General features: G+C 37.6%; 1 pseudogene; it reads right to left on the reverse strand.

Annotated features, from left to right (window-relative positions):
• Positions 1-829: 829 nt before the first annotated feature.
• On the reverse strand, positions 830-3,263 carry LOC101423885 (shieldin complex subunit 3 pseudogene; annotated as a pseudogene).
• Positions 3,264-13,506: the final 10,243 nt, after the last annotated feature.

Here is a 13,506-nt window from a genome sequence, read left to right on the forward strand (position 1 = left end):
TATAGCTTGCAATTTCAGGCAAACTAAGACTTTTTCTTTCAGTTTCTTTTTTGATAGTCCTCTCCAGGGATAAATCTTACTGTCTTGGTTGGCTTCCTGTGCACAATCCTGACCTAGAGAAGGTGGAATGTTTTAGTTTTGCTCGTTCTGGGCAGGGTTGGTGGAGCAGCATTTTTTGCAATAAGAGAAAGATAATTTCCCAAAGGAAGTGGCTCTAGGTAGGCAGACACACGCCTACGTAAGTACACCAAAGTTGAGCCAATTAGCCAGAAGAAACAAAAGGATACCTTTGGTGAAAGTATTACTAAGTAGGTGATGGAATGAACAGAAAACAAAGGTATCATTTTTAATTTCTTCTTCTGGATGGAAGGTCAAACCCCAAAGGGAAAGGACAACATGTTAATTGAATATCTAAATGCACAGAGATGATTTTAAGGAATAGGACTTTTATTTTCTGATCTGTGGCTTATGGCAGTGATTCCATAAATGTGTCCCTTAAGAGATATTATGTGATAAAAGGATTCCATGGGCAAACAAATACGGCAAACATTTCATATTATAGCTTTCTCTTGAAGCTTTTCAATATACATTAGTATACGAAAGATTGAAGTGTTTTAGAGGAAGTAAACCTATTTTATTTTGTTTTAAAACATTTATTGCATTTGCCCAGGTACTTTTTTTTTTAATGTTAAGAATAAACAGACTATTTTAGCAAATGGTCAAATAAAAAAAGTTGTTAAAGATTTTAAAGCCAGTAAAACAGTTTACATTTCATTATTTCAATCCATGCTCAGTTGATTCACAATATTCTTTTTGACAGTGAAATTCATTATATGCGAAAAATAACACTGTATTTATGTACAAATAAATTCATTTTCCCAGTAAGACATAATTTTCTTTTAAGAAGATGTCCTGCATATTCACAGTACATAACATCACAGAAAATTTGTATTTACCTTAAATGTCTCTGAATCGTTGTGTTACAATATCGCAGTTCATTGTGCCTGATGATTTGATTGAGTTTTGCCCAAATGTATCCCAGAGTTTGGCTGTTACAAATAGTGTGTTCTATTGTCCATCTTTCTCTATAAAGAGGGTGCAAATTTAATGCCTTTAAGCTATCTTGCAATTTTTTACATAAAGGAAACATCTTTTTAGTACAATTACTGCTGGAAATTGAAATATTCCAAGACCTCTTCAAGTGCTGTTTTCCTTTTTCTGATTGTTTATTCATATTTTCAGAATTAGTCTGTTCATTTGGCATGTGAGACCAGATTAAGTGCTTCTTTTTTTTTTCAAATTAATTTGAAACTCCAATAGATCTACTGTACAATCATAACTGTGATTTTGAGTCATGTTCTGAAATGGTTAAGTACCATTTCACATCTTTAGCTGCCTCTCTAGAAATCACAGGTGGTGATCCTAGAGGTTTGAGCAGAAGTTTGGACCCATCGTGTCGAAACCAAGGAATAAATCTCGATAGTGGATGAGTAGGAAAATCTTGAAATGCTGCTTCTGCCATTTTTGGCCGTTTTGTGGGGTTGTTCTCTTATAGTTGATAATGTAATCCAGGGTCAATCTGCAGTAATCCAGATACTCTTGCTGAAGAGAAAACTTCTTAGCCGAGTTCCTCAGAGCTAGAATGTAATTTACAGTTATGGGACTCTCTCTCTTTCCAAATTAGAGGAAAACAGGACCTCAGTTTTACCTTGAACTAGTGTGTATTTCTAAGCCCTTGGCTCTATTGTCATGTAATACTGCATTCATTTCACCGATGAAGCTGAAGCCTGGCAACATCATCAGTGCCACGCGAAGAGACTTTCCAGGGTCAGCAAGTGCTCCTGTTGGTGGGATTCACCTGCATCTTGACCGGCCCTTGTCATCTGCCACTTACGGGGCCTGTGGATTTTCCACCAGGCCCAGAAGAACACAGGAAAGAGGGTGCTTGTGAACACCGAGCTTCAAGTGCTCCTAGCAGCTTCCCTGCCAGTCGTGCCGCAAATTCTTCTCCTCCTAAGTCCTTTAGGGACCCAACAGCTTCTTTTCACTAAAGCCATTCCTTGTCTCTTAGATGTCTGTGCATAAAATTCTTTCTCTATTTTCCAGCTACTTTAGCACATCATGATTTAAAGCATGGCCTCCCACACACCAACACGATGGAAGTAAAAAAACAAAACAAAAAAACCCAGGTATTTTTAAAAACATACCAGCTATAACATTTCCAAATGAAGAGTCAAAATCCCCATCAAGAGAGCTTTAAACTGAAATTTAAACAGGAACAAGAAAATGTTAAAATGTAAGCCAGACACCAGGAAGGACAGAAGGTATAGTTTAGAAAAATTATCAAGAAATGGCAGTGAGGAATTAAGAGGTCTGTTATCCTTGGGAATTGTCAGATTTTCTATACCAATTAATAGGATATGAACTATAATCAAGCAGAAGGACATAGAATTGCTCATAAGCAGACTATTAAACATATGACTTGTGTATACTTACTGGAAAACAGGATAACTGTAGCATTTTGGGACTATCAAATATCAGTCCCTCTAAGATTATTTCCTTTATTTAGAAGAAATAATACATATACAGTTCAATGAACTCTCATTGTATGTCTCGAATTCAAGGCATGAAACAAAATTTTGACATCTGGGCCATTCATCCCTTCTTACATGGTGATATTATTTTATTTGCAACCCCTCCCAAATATCTATAGAAGATGGTAATTAACTCTCCCAGCATGTGGAAACCTGTTTCATTCCTTGTCTTCCTGACACACTCATAAGTTATCAGTACCTATTCAGGACCCAATCTACATTTCTTGGTTCCAGGGGGCATACTTGGACAAAAGTGTGCCTTGTGGCTGCTCTTAGCTTTTCCCATTTAGTATAAGTAGCTATCACCTTCACAAATGACTTCATCTAATTAGAAGATTTGCTGAATCTTCAAAAGGATGCAATAGGCTGGAAAATCATCCCAAATGATATAAAATTTAATAAGGGATAAATATGAAGAAATACGTTCATGTTTAGAATTCCAGAAACCATACCTTAAATATTATTTCATTTTCTTGTCGGCTGGAAAATCCTACTTGTTTTTCAAGTCATGTGGCTTGTTGTCTCACCCTTGCAAAGCCATCGTTGACTGCTTAGATGGACATGTGCTTGCTCCTGTGAGCCCTGCAAGCCTCATCTTACTGCGTCCTCACCTTTGTCTTTCTCGCCAACTAGACGCTTGCACCTTTGTCTTTCTCTAGCCTGGCACATGGTGGGCATATTCTACACAACTTTGAAATGTTGAACTAAAATCCTCTTTGTCAAGGTGGAGACATTTTGGTAGTGCAGAGAGTTAGGTTTATTTTAAGTAACTCAGAAGAGTCTATCCAAAGAATAAAACACTTGATGAAAGATAAATGAGGGCATTTTTATAGTGGGAGAGGAAGAAAAGCAGAAGTCAATAACTTAGCAATGCCACATTGAGTTCCCAGGCTCAGGGTCTGCCAGCTGCCACGTCAGCTTTCAGATCTCCTTCAGCCAGGGCTCCAGCACCCTGCTGTTTCCCTTCTTTTCGGTTCCTCTGTAGTGAGTGCTATCGAAGGCTGCTATTCACAGAAAGCATCTTTTATTAATAAATGTTATTAATGAGTATATTCCTTCTCAGGAAGATGGCTTTGTCATACCCCTTCCTTGATGTTGTCATTTATTGAGTGCCTGCTAAATGCAAAACAGAGATACAATGTATGTTTAGTCCAACTGAAGGGTATATCATTTAGATTGGGGAATATTATATACATTATTTTAACCATGATATTCCATGAAAATGTATAGGCACAGCTGAGGAGTATGTTTTCAGCTGGATCTTGAAAAATGAAACAGTTTTTAAGTAGAGAGGAAGTGCCAAATGTAGAGCAATTACTTATTACTTAATATACTCTGTCATTAATTTTTAAATCACAAACAATTATTTTATTCATGCTGTGGTTTTCAGGCACAATGTATCTCAAATATAAATAATATCTTTGGCCAGAGCATTTGAAATGCATTTATCTGATAAAGGTTTTGATTCCAGGGGCTACAGACGAGGTCACCAAAGGGTCACTGTCATCCTTGGGCATGATGGAATGAGTTGTTACTCTACTGCCTTGGAACATCTTTATTGGAGATGTGACATTTTTGTTCTCATGCTGGTGGATGCAGGGATGAGGCTTATCAATTTATAGCTGTTAGTGGCTTCTAATACCCTGTTAATAAATATAACAGGCCAATAATCATCCATGAATACAGCAACAGAGAACAAAAGAAAAATATTAAAATGAATTATTTTAAGAAAAGAAAATTTTAAGTCCTATTAAACAAGGAAGAAGGAGAACAACATTTGACGAGTCCTTAAACCAAGTTGTGTCACTGACTTTAGAATTCTCTTGTCTTTGGTTAAATCCATGTTACTCAATTTCAGGTTGTAATTCTTGAGGATTTGAAGAGCACGCATCTAACTAACTTGTTAAATGAAAGCACTTGTTTTAGCTTCTGTCAAAACTTCAGATACTAAAAATGAGCTAGTGAGTATTCCTCTTCTGATAACAGGTTTCAGGGTTCTCTGCAGAGGTTTAAGATCTTATTTGACTCTAAATTCATTGTTTTACAGGGAAGACAACCAACGCTCTTTGTTAATTGCTTTTTTCATAAAGGAGAAAAGAAAGAAAAATCTAAAAGTTACTGAATGTTGCCATGGGATGGTTCTTGATGTTAGTTCTTTACTGATTTGTCATAACAGCCTAATGGAGGGAAGTATTGTCATAATTTTACAATGAAAACACGAGTCAGGTGGCCTGAACTGCCTGATCTCACTGTGCCACTGTGTGCATGAGCTATGGTGGGACACAGGACACTGAGTTAAATCTTGTATTCTCCCTCTTCAATCAAATGTGTTTCCTTTTAGGAATTTAGCAATCTCCTGGAGACAATAAACAGGATTCTTTTTCTAAGCCATTAACCTGTTATTTGGTAAACTTAGATACATTCAAATACAAAAGCTTGGAAATACTAACATTGGAAGAAGATAGATATATTTAGAAGACATTGAAATAGCCAGATGACTGTAATGATATATAAATTGTTGACTAAACTTTCTAACTCCTCTAGAAATAGAAGGCTAGTTGAGACTTTTAATGATATCCTCCAACACACGTTGGTTTTGAAATCATAACTTTTATACATTAGAGTCACACTGCCACAATGCCCTTTATATATCAGACAAGGCAGCAAGTTGTAACAATAAAAGGTAGAGCTGGTTCTTCACAGAGCGAAGGATCCTATCTAGTGTGTTTCCAACACAGGTTCAACTTTCTGGCTGACATCTTTTCAAGCTGAAGTTCCTCTTATTTTGGAGGGCTTTATTCAGAAAAGAATCATGTGGTATTTCTAAAAGAAGTGGCTTCAACTGCTGAACAGGCAGCAGGCATATGTTGCCCTCTCACCTGCATTGAGATAGTGGTTAATTACTGCCCATTTCTGGACTTCTTGCAGTGTCTTTTATATGTGGTTGATAGGCAGTCCTACGTGGGTGAATTCAAGGCATTTCAGCAGTATTTTCGTAGCTTTAGTTAACCAGCACTAGAGTTGGTTATTTTCTTTAATGTCAAGAACCCAAACTTCATGTGTGAGAAGACCATAACACTTCCTTTTTTTTTTTTTTAGGGTAGTCAAGGGAGTAAAGAGTTTTTTAAGAAACAAAAGAGATAGTGCACAACTGGTATGGGCATGCTACAGGGTGAGATGGGCCAGCATTTCCTTCTTGTTTGTTGTCTGACATGTTTCCAATTGGCCTAATTCATTGTCATCATTTATGTTGACTGTTTCTCACACATACATGATTCTCTTTGGAACTTACACTTTTTCGTTCATACACTCAACAGTTATTTATTGAGTTCTGGGGATTCTACAATGAATCAAAAATGTTCTCATATGCCTTGCATTTGATTTGAAGTATGTTCTGATTTTCTTCTTGAAAGTTTGGTCTCTGCATTCTCCGCATTCTCAGGGTTATTATGGAATGACGTGGTGAACTTACACTCCTTTCCAGTCTTACTTGAAATTTAAATTCCTCTGAGAGCATATATTGGATTTCAGCTTTGTATTTAGCAATCTTTGCATTTATTGCTAATAGTAACAAAAATAGTGGTTATTATATAGCAGGCATTGTTCTAGGTGATAGATACACACATGTTGTGGTGTAACATATTACATGTGTGTATATATCAACTCATTTAATCCTCACAAATATAACATGAAGTAGATACTATCATTATTGCCATTTTACAGACGAGGAAATTGGGATACAGAGTAGTCAATTAGCTTGTCCAGGGTCATCCAGTTAGTAGGTGGCAGGACCTGGGTGAATCCACAGCATCAGGTTCCAGAGTCTGTGCTTCTAACAGCCACCTGGTCATGTTCATTTTATTCATGTCTTTTTATACTTTTTGTCCATATATTTTTACTAGTTTATGATATATAAGGGGACACATAGCAGTATTTGTATTGCACAACCAACTTTAATTAAAAGTGATAAACACTTTTAGAAGACAATTATTATTAACTCATGGTGTCTTTCGCCGCAGAATCTTATATCTTTTCACCTAACAGTACTTAACATGGGCATCATTAGGCACATACCTTTGCACCTCTAGCTACCAAAAGTTTTTGTATTTCTTTTTTGTATAATTTTCCTTTAATAACTAAAAAATAATGTGTAGTGAAGTGAGAAGAAGGAAGAAAACATGGGAGTGACTTAAACTGAGTTCTCACTGAAATCTGAACTTAAGTGGGCCTCATATCAATTGCCTCTCTGCTTTGTTTACAAAATGCCTAATAATATGAAGCTTATATAGGCCTTATATATACTTAGTTATATTTACTTAACTATAGGTATAGACTTGGTTATGTATAAAAATATGCAGACAAATAGGTATTTGCTCAATTTTCAAGTTTTATTGTAGCTGTTAAATTTGTTATTGTAGGATGCTTTAAACATTTGAAATTTTTGTCAACGTAATTTTTTTGTGTGTGTTCAAAGATCACTTCCTAGCTTGCATTGCCACCAAATAATATTCTGCTCTTTCTGTACTGTTTCTTTGCAGATTCAATGGTCTGCACATACAGATATGACACAACCTGGTTATAACATCCATATTCTGCTCTTTCTGTACTGTTTCTTTGCAGATTCAATGGTCTGCACATACAGATATGACACAACCTGGTTATAACATCCATAACTCATTTAAGTACTCATACTAATGGTGATAAGTAATTGCTCTTTAAATTTAAAACTTCTTCTAAATCATAACAACTAGAATTGGAGGAAATATCTGTCCCAAGTTGGCATTTATGCAATCATAGAAAAATTTAGATTTTCCCCTGATAGACCAGGTATCTGGCACTGAGTAGTGGACTTAAAACATATTTTCCCTAGAGGGTTAAGTGAATACCAAATAAATAACAAACCAAAATCACTGGAAACCTGAAGAAATTAAAGTTACATTTTGAGCAAAATGTAGGGTTTGCCACTTCTAGGATGACGCATTGTTTCAGAGAGTTGCCAAACAGAGCTAAAAAGAAAAAGTTTCCAGAACTGAGACACAGCTTGAGTGAGCACTGGTCTTGTGGTCATAGCCCATTAACAACTTAATTTCACTTTTTAAACATTTTATTAGGCTAACCATATTATCTAGGAGAATAGATCAAGTCACACAGCTGACAGATTATGGCATACCCATGCTCCACAGTTTTCTCTGCATCCGAAATCATTTGAAGATATCTATTTACTCTTACTGAATTGTGTGAGGCAAAATATGTAGACCAGAATCAGCAGTACCCTCAGTTTGACTCTCAAAATAGACTTTTTATCAGACTTGAAAGCTCCAGCCATGATCTGTCATCAGATAATAAAATATGGTGTGTGCTTGTATATATGTTTGTATATTTGTGTAGGTGTTTGGGAAAAGAAGTATCTTTAAAATTAGAAAGCCGTTCTTAGCAGAATATTAATTGATGTTATATAAAAATGGCAAATCTAAGCTTTCAAGCTAAGATAGTATATATAAAAGCATCATGGAAATGCATTTTAAAAAGCACTTAAGTTAATAAATGTTTGTTTTTTATTTAAGATAAATTCTAAATGCCTATTATGACTAGTGACTAAATGAAATTGGGAGTTGCATAGCAGGGGGAATTAAAAGAATTTTTTTTTCCTATTAGACTTTAGGCCATTTGTCTGTTCCCCTCTGTTTTCAGTGACTTTCTTCCTAAGGGTCATTGTACTTGCCCTTCTCTCACAGAGGTGGTTTTGTTTATTTCACATGTTTTACCTTTTATGCTCAATTCCTCATATAATCGTGAAAATCTGCCTCTAAGCCTCAAAGCATTTAGCTATGCTTTGAATTGAGGATCCAAACATAGTAATAACCTAATCTCAGAAGTTCTTAACACACTCTGTACCAGGAGGATCCTATTTTGTTACAGACAGCATGCTGGTTTTGTTTTCCAAGGGTTTTGGGCTACAGAGAAAAAAGTCAACTTCTTAAGTAAAAGTGGTCATCAACTGCTGTTTTCATTTGGACATAGTTTTTCTTAATTTAGCAGGCTTTATTTTGACGGGTTTAGAATAGTTTTTATTTAATGATTTTTTAATGCAGAATATTCAGGACATACTGTAGCTTTAGAGTAAGGCAAAATGAGGTATTATCAATCTATATCTTAGCACAGTCCATTATTTTATTCATTTAGAGCAGAAAGAAAAATGATGTAAATTTTGCATAAAACTGTTAATATTTATTTTAAAAATTACCTTTGCTGCTACCAATTGCCTGGTGTGGATGTACAAAGTAATGGGACAACAACTTCTTTATATCAGCTCTTTGCCGCTCATGGATTTTAGCTGTAGCTGGTGACATGGGAACCCTCCATGTGGCAAAGTGGCTTCCTCCACTCATGCTCCTTTCCGTGCTTTCTCTTAAAAGAGTAATTTCTTTCCCTATACTTGAACCTCATGGCAAAGACCGGGTTCTTGGACATGTCCTACGTGGACGGGGCCTGGGACTCAAAGCTGCCTTCTGTGGCTTCCCATCTCTGATGGCTGCAGGTTAGCAGGTGCTTGCCCCCACCTGTCTTCGCGCCTGGAGCCTGGAGTCTTCCCAGGCCTGCAGTGCTGTCCTCACACTGTGCTTGCAGAGGAGAGAGGACGCAGCGCTGCTCTTACCGAGGTTGCCACCTTTTCCTGCCAGGTTCTTCCCCACTGGCTTTCTGATGGGAACGATTTACAATCTCGCTCCTGGGCTGCAGGCCTGTTTCTTCCAATGGCACCTCCATTAGGAAACCAGAGGCACCTTGTTCAACCAACATTCAAAACTGAAATAATCTCTACTGCGACCTCTGCCAAAGCTGTTGTTTCCCCAAAACTGCTGCTTCTCCCAGTTCGCAAAGAGTTGTCCAGGAATCACTCTAGACTTTTCCCCCCTTCCCTTTCTTTTTCGTAGTCTAATGTCCCAAAGACGTGTAGCGTGACCACTGACCTGATGTAGTCACCTATCGTTTGTCATCAAACCACAGTAGTTTCGAGTTTGGTCTCCCTGCCTTCAAATCTACATTCCCACAGTCCCAGATTCCTTTTAAACTGAGGTATAATTTAAACCCAGATTACTCTTGCCAGAGTTATTTTTATAAAAAGAAAACCAGAATATGTGATTCTTTGCCCTACGATCTTGTAATACCTCCCATTGCCTGTAGTTTCTTCATCTGTCGAATGGGGATAATAATTGAAAAGGCCATGTGTATTTGTTGTGGGCACTGGATTAGGTAATGAATAGTGTGCCCATCATTGCTAGAAGTTTGTTGTTCCTCTGTGTTAAGGCTCCCAGCCGCCAGGCACGGCCCACACTGCAGGATGTGCTCCCTCCCTCTGCTTCCTGTTGCTCCTGCGTCTAAGATACCTTGCCTGGCGGAGTTCCAGGGTTACTCATCTTTAAACTGTTTCAGGGAAAATCTCTCCTCATTCCTGAATAAACTCTGAGGGACATGGCTTTCCTGTTAATTTCTAGGGGTGTGAAGCACCTAGCACTGCCCCTGGCAAAATGGAAACTTCTTTTCCTTGTGTAAATGCCACACCTGTATCTGTATATCTATATACCTGTACCTACATCTATCCATATCCATAGCCACATTTATCTATAACCATGTCATCTACATTTACCTGTACTTGTACCTGTGCCTTTACCTACATCTCTCTAGCCATATCCATTGCTATACCTACATATCTATCTATGTCCACATCACCTATATCTACCTGTACCTTACCTAGCCTGCATCTCTCTATCCATATCTACATCACCTGTATCTACCTGTCGTCCATATCTACATCTATATATCTAAGTCCATATCTGTATCACCTATATCTACCTGTGCCTGCCTTTATGTCTACATATCTATCTATAGCCACATCATCTATACCTATCCTACAGCTACATCTCTCTCTCAATACCTAACCCATATCTACATCTATATATCTACCCATATCCACATCTGTCATCTATATCTACTGGTACCTTTAGCAATGATCCATCTGAAATGTAAATCTCATTATGGTAAGTCCCTACTTAAAAATCCTCAAGTATCTCCTCCAAGTTTAGAGGCTAAACTCAGACTTCTTAGTGTGTCTGCAAGGCCTCTGGGACCTGATTCTGGCTTGACTCTCCACTCAGTCTGTTTAGATCCAGATATCCCAAATGATCGAGCTCCCTGGCAGTGCTTCTTTCTACCTGCACATACACCATTCCCAGTACTGAACACCTGTTCCTCACTCCAGACGTAATCCCAGGTACCAATCCTAAGAAGGAGGTTCAGAGTACCGAGTACTTAATACGCAGTCTCTCGTCGCATCCTGCTCACTACTGGATGGGAAAGATATCACTATAATTCCCAATATATAGTTGAGGAAATCGAGGTTCAAAAGTTTAAAGTTTACCAAGGTTCCTATCACATTTTTCCTGCACTAGGTTTGAAAATTTGATGGCAGAGCCCTCATCCTGTTAAAACGTAATAATTAAGGTTTGTGTACTGCAAAAGAAAATTGTAAGGGAGGCATGTCATGTGATAGCAGCTACTGTGCAGACATCATGCCTGAGTATGTCAGAATGTGTCCTGCTTCCAAAGCCAGGGCTGCCCCTTGTCACTTTGCTTTTGCTGCTTTGTGAATCCAAATGTGACTCACTATCGACGGCAGCAGTTTAAGGTCTAACTGGGTGCAGAGTCTCCCTGAGACGGGTTGCTTTTAGGGCTTATCAGCAGGATCAAGCCACACGATGTTGTTTGTAATAATACAGAGTTCTGGCAGTTGAACACAAAAGGCTTGACAGAGACTCTTAGTTAGAAGGAGCTGGATGATGGATGTCGAATGGAAAGATATCTGACACTAATTTTCTGAACTCCATCAGATATTTGAGATGGGGTATCTTCATTTTCACAGAGGATCTAAGTTCCTCCTGCAAAATTTGCTCACTGTTTTGTGGTTTGGTTCCATGAACTGCTAGTTCTGGGGCTTGGAGCTCGGCAAGGCAGGGAGAAGCAGCTCCAGAGCAACTCAGTAACACTCAACTTCCCAAGATCAGTTCACTGAATGATTAATTTGTCAAATGGCCAAATCATTCAATTTACAAGATGTACTGGCTTAAGGTTATTTTTAATAGTTTTAACAAGATTGTTTCTGATTGTAAAAATAGTATTTTGAAGATGTAAATTAGAACATTCCATTTATTTACTCAATTTGAAATATACTTCTTTATATTCTTGGCAAATCAGCAAATTGTTAAATTCAGCAAATTAGTCCTACTGCTGAGAAAACTCTTCTGACACCAGCAGGTTTATGAATTTAAGCTCAAGGAGGATATGGAGCTTGTGTATCTTGTTTAGTGTTGTTTTCATCATGCTCAGCAGTGTGCTTAGGACATAATTAATTGAATAAATCTTTGTTGAATAAATTAATAATTATGCTGTAAATGTGATTATCGATGAAAGTTAATGTAGTGCAAGAGACTTTAAAATGACCACTGATTATGCCAAAAAGGCCTGTGGAAAGTTTGGTTAGCATTAACATTTTACTGTATTATTTGTTAGATTACATTAAATACACTTGAATTAGGTGAAAGATGTCTCATTGAAGAATGTACAAAAATGTCATGGTTTTATATGTCTAAATCAATAGACATATTGTCTAACAAATTAGGTGATTTTAGTAATTGCTTTAATTTAGCTCAGGTATTTACCCAGAAAACCAGTTGTAAAAATTCAAAAATTAAAGAAAAATCATAAGCTTTGGTATACGTGTTTAAGCCATTTATATAACCAGCATAATGGTTTAATCAGCAGGTGGTTTGGAGTCAGGAAGACCAAACAAATTTCATCAATGTGCTGCATAATTTGTCTCACTTTCACATGAAGGATGGAATTGTTGCCCAGACTTAGACTCTCTGTATTCAAACAATGGGAGTGCAAGTGGTGACACAGTTAGCTTTGTTACCAAGACAAATGGGCTTCTGATATAGTCCTTTGTTTTGGATAATAAAGGGATATTTCAATCTAAGGAAAGTAGTTGAAGGATGAGTGCCAGATCCAAGTTAGATATTATGCAAGTTCTAATTAACCTATCCATGAAAACTGAGAATATCATTTCCTATAGTGAAGTCAAATATACTTTATCAAATAACCTAGTTTAGGCAGTAAAATAGTTTTGATGACCATTATGAATAGGTACATGGATACTTATTAGTTTTAGATACAGTTCTTAAGCAAAATCTGGTCTCTTGTTATTCAATCTGTATACTTTTCTGATTTTGATGTGTCAAGAACAATTACGTATTTCTTTGAAGATAAAGATAAACCACGTCCAGGAAGGAAAATTATATTTGGAATATGCAGAAGGGAGTGTATCGATGAAAAATAGAAGCTACAAGGGTGAGAAGCATCAAGAAAGGCACATGTATATTCATTAGCATGTATGCTGTTATTTCTTTTCAGATTCATCTGTTCAGATTTCCTTCATCAATTTAAAAATGTGAACCTAGTTTTGGGTTTTCATTAAAAAAGAAAACACACAGGGAAGCGGGTTTGGCTCAACTGATGGAGCATCCACCTACCACATAGGAAGTCCCGGGTTCAAACCCAGGGTCTCCTGACCCATGTGGTGAGCTAGCCCACAGGCATTGCTGATGTGTGCAAGGAGTGCCGTGCCACTCAGGGGTGTCCCTGCATAGGGGAGTCCCACGAGCAAGGAGTGCTCCCCTCAAGGAGAGCTGCCCAGTATGGAAAAAGCACAGCCTGGCCAGGAGTGGCGCTGCACACATGGAGAGCTGACGGAGCAAGATGATGCAGCATAGAGAGACACAGATTCCTGGTGCCACTGACAAGAATGCAAGTGGACAAAGAAGAACACACAGTGAATGGACACAGAGAGCAAATGAGGGTG

This window comes from Dasypus novemcinctus, chromosome 16 (genome assembly GCF_030445035.2).
Source record: "Dasypus novemcinctus isolate mDasNov1 chromosome 16, mDasNov1.1.hap2, whole genome shotgun sequence".
Lineage (NCBI taxonomy): Eukaryota > Metazoa > Chordata > Mammalia > Cingulata > Dasypodidae > Dasypus > Dasypus novemcinctus.